A 3,523-nucleotide genomic window follows, 5' to 3' on the forward strand; every position below is an offset into this window, starting at 1 on the left:
ACAAGGTTACACCAGATGAGTATGATACTGAAGAAATTCCAATTCGAGACTATGGAGAGTCAGCAAGAAAAAAAAAACAAGATGAAGGAGATGTTTGAAGAGATTGACTACAATGCAGACAATGTGAAAAAGTTAGTACAGTCCACCTATTACACACAGCGTAAAGACATCAACAAGGGGACAAGCATCCAGAAACTCAGCCAAGAGTGGCCCTTTTTGTTCAAGGAAGCTGGTATGGTAGCACACTTCCAAGAACTTACTGGTCTGAGTCTAATGGATACCTTCCTTGGCAATGTGGAGAAAAAAGGAAGACGCCTCTTAAACTTCTTCAAGAATGTTGATGCACAAAAACGCAAACAAGTCCTGGATGCTCTTCTCAAGTTTCAGACTGAGCGGGGCCATTTGGATGGTTGCTCACAAGACATCGTAAAGATGGTATTTCTTTTACTGGCTCATTTTGGTGAGAAGGAGGAGAACCTGCTCCAATACATTGAGGAGACATGCCTGGCCCAAGAGGTTCAGATGGAGAAGTTGCCGGCAACACCCTGCATAATTGTGTGTGGTAAGTAAACAAAAACTAAAAGTCTAACCAAACCCTGCAGCTAAGTCTACTGGTATACTGACATATAAATTATACTATTAGCTTACTTAGGGCTATGTTGTGTTGCAGCCCATATAGAGATACTGTCTATTACTTCACCTGGCACCAAGGTCAGCCCATAGGAGAATTCAATGCAGTAGCATAGTTTAAATGAACTCAGTTATCAGTACACTATTAAAATGTTTTGGGATCTTTTTTGGTTGTTTTTTTTTATGCCACTTGTTCTATGTTTAATGTAATAAGAACCATCGTATTTTGGTCAATGGCTTGTAACTGAAGTTTATTTATTTCTTTGTTTTGTTTTTTTATGTTGTTAATCTTTTCAGGGCCCTGTTGCTTTTCTGCTGAGACATTCATGTTGAGCATTGACCAAAAGGTTGTCAACGACCACATCACTTCCTTCACCTCTGCCCTCTGCCTGATGTTTGGGAGTTTCTACTGCTTCAACATACACTACCCAGTGGAACTACGATCAACACTAGAGTTTCTCCAAAGGTACAGGTTCTTTTTTGCTAGAACAAGAAGTTATTTGATTTCACCCATTAATTGTTACTTATTTTTTATTTTGTTTTTTGTTTTTTTTATGAAGGTGTTTCTTCTCAATAAATCCTGAGAGAGGCACCAAAGTCGAGTGGAATAAAAAAAAGAAAGTACTCCCAGTCAATCCTAGAGTCTTCACTCTGATTGCAGACCTCGCAGACCATGAATGGACATAGACACACCCTATTAACCCTTTAGGGACAAGTGGTTAAGGTATGAGTGGTTACTGTATGTTCAGGTATACTGTATGTTCAAGTAACCAGTATGTTATGGTATACTGCACATATTTTGTTGTTAAAATTGTACCACAAGGTAAATTGAAAGCCAGTGTAAACTTCTCGTTGGAAAATGTCTGGTGGTTTCTAAAGCTACATGTTTAGCTTCACTGAGAGATCAGTGGATTTGTGCTGGTGAACTTGGTAATTCCAGAAATTTCTTAGATGACATTTATTTTTTTTACAGTCATTAAGGTAATTGTTTTGTGATTTCTATAGTAAGTAAAATTTCAAACCATTGCTGTTTACAGCTTCACAGAAGTGGAAAAAACTTTCCTATATTTCAAAATATAAGAAGAACATGTTTTTTTGTGGCCTATTGTTTGTTCAGGTTTATTGAGTAGAATAAGTGTTATGAAAATACTGTAGTCCCATGTAAATCACGCTTATGTGGGTCATTCCTTCAGAGCCATGCAGTTAACAGTTTGAGTCAAGTATAGAGTCTTTGTTATGTGTAGCTCTGGCCGTATCTGACTTTCTAAAATGGACAGCTGCGGTGCTGCCTTTCTGGAGTGTCTCTGGGCTGGGCAGAGTGGACAGGGCGCTGCCCTTCAACAGAGACAAGCATTTCTTTGCCTGTAAAATGCAGCTTACAATCCACTGTAACAGAGCAGAGTTACACATAATACAGCCTGACTCAAACTATTGAGTCAACACTCAAGTTGTTATATGTAGTTTTGTCAATAAAGTTTGTAAAAAAAAAAAAGCTGTCATATGCTGTTGAGGCTTTTTGTAATACAGAAGTGGATATGGTTTAATGTAAATTGGGTTGTAAAAATGATAGGTGCTGTCAGGAAGGGGTTAAATAAGGTTAAGTTTAATTTTGATGCTATAAAAACAGCTATGGCCATTTTCTTTCAAGATATTTTTGGGGCTTTTAACCTTTATTTGAGAGAGACCGCTGAAGATTGACAGGAAGGTGGGGGAATGACATGCAACCACAAACTAGAGACCGAGAGCATTTAGAGGATGGATGGTTGACAATAAGGGAGTTTTTAAGCAATTTACATAAGAGAAGTGCTCCCCATCCAGTCGCCGAAAAAAAATTATTATAGATTTATCCAAATGTTTTTGATACCAAATCACAATATTTCTCTGGTGTTTCCCAAGGTCTTGGTGTCTTAATGAGGCATTTTGAAGTGAACCTTTTTTATCCATTTTCAACTGGTCAAAAATGGTTACATTTGTCATGTCCATTGTATACTTATATCATAATGTGCTACAGTTTTATATACTCTAAACTTAAATTGGTGACTGGACAATGTTTATTACATATTTATGAATAAGAATTAATCTTCAGGTTCCCAACTTTTACATTATATATACCATTTCTGTGTGGAATACTGTTGACCTGCTATCTCTCCCTAAAAAAGACACCTAAAATGTTCAGTTATTCAACTATATGGAGGGGTGGAGTGGAATGTTGAAGAACTGAGCTGGTAAGTTGGCAACTTATTTAAAATATATTTTAAAATATATACATCAGATCAGATATACATCAGTCTCAAACCTCAAACTATTATTTTCCTTCCAATAGGCCAAGCCAAACATCTCCAAAGGTCCTGAAATTGAGTCGTGACATTATTGTCTCAATTCAGCATTGTCCTCCTTCAGCGTGGACCTGTTTCTGCATTCAGTCATGACGTTTATGGTAAGTAATTCCACACGAACAAGTTTTTCCTAACTTACTGCTGCTGTAGAGTGACACTGGTGGGGCATTTGTTCAATAGGATGTGTGGTTTGATTATAAAATAGAAGTGACAACTAGAACTTACTCTAAAATGCTTGATATGCTCTTGCTCTATAATGATGTTTAAACTTACTGTATTCCCCAGACAAAGAGTGAGAGAGAGACTGACAACACTCATAGACGAGAGAGGGGCATGTAAAGTATGGACTGAGAGAGAGCCAACGACTACCACGTTCACCATGCCACTGCACATGCAACAAAAGTCCTGTGAGTAATGGCCAATAATTTATTAATAAAATGTATTATGTATTATATGTATTCCGTGCAAAAGAGACAAGGAAATAGTTTGTTCTGGTAACTCTGGCAAGGATTTTTATAATATCTGATTTTAGGATATTATAACTTTGCCCCTGCAAC

The 3,523-nt window shown here is 37.3% G+C and overlaps 1 long non-coding RNA gene across 1 annotated transcript; it reads left to right on the forward strand.

Annotated features, from left to right (window-relative positions):
* The first annotated feature begins 499 nt into the window (after positions 1-499).
* LOC127351282 (uncharacterized) lies at positions 500-1,258 on the forward strand. Its single transcript, XR_007880843.1, has 3 exons — positions 500-562; positions 928-1,096; positions 1,191-1,258. It is a non-coding gene; the product is annotated as an uncharacterized LOC127351282 (long non-coding RNA).
* Positions 1,259-3,523: the final 2,265 nt, after the last annotated feature.

The sequence above is a fragment of the Dicentrarchus labrax genome, unplaced genomic scaffold (assembly GCF_905237075.1).
Source record: "Dicentrarchus labrax unplaced genomic scaffold, dlabrax2021, whole genome shotgun sequence".
Lineage (NCBI taxonomy): Eukaryota > Metazoa > Chordata > Actinopteri > Moronidae > Dicentrarchus > Dicentrarchus labrax.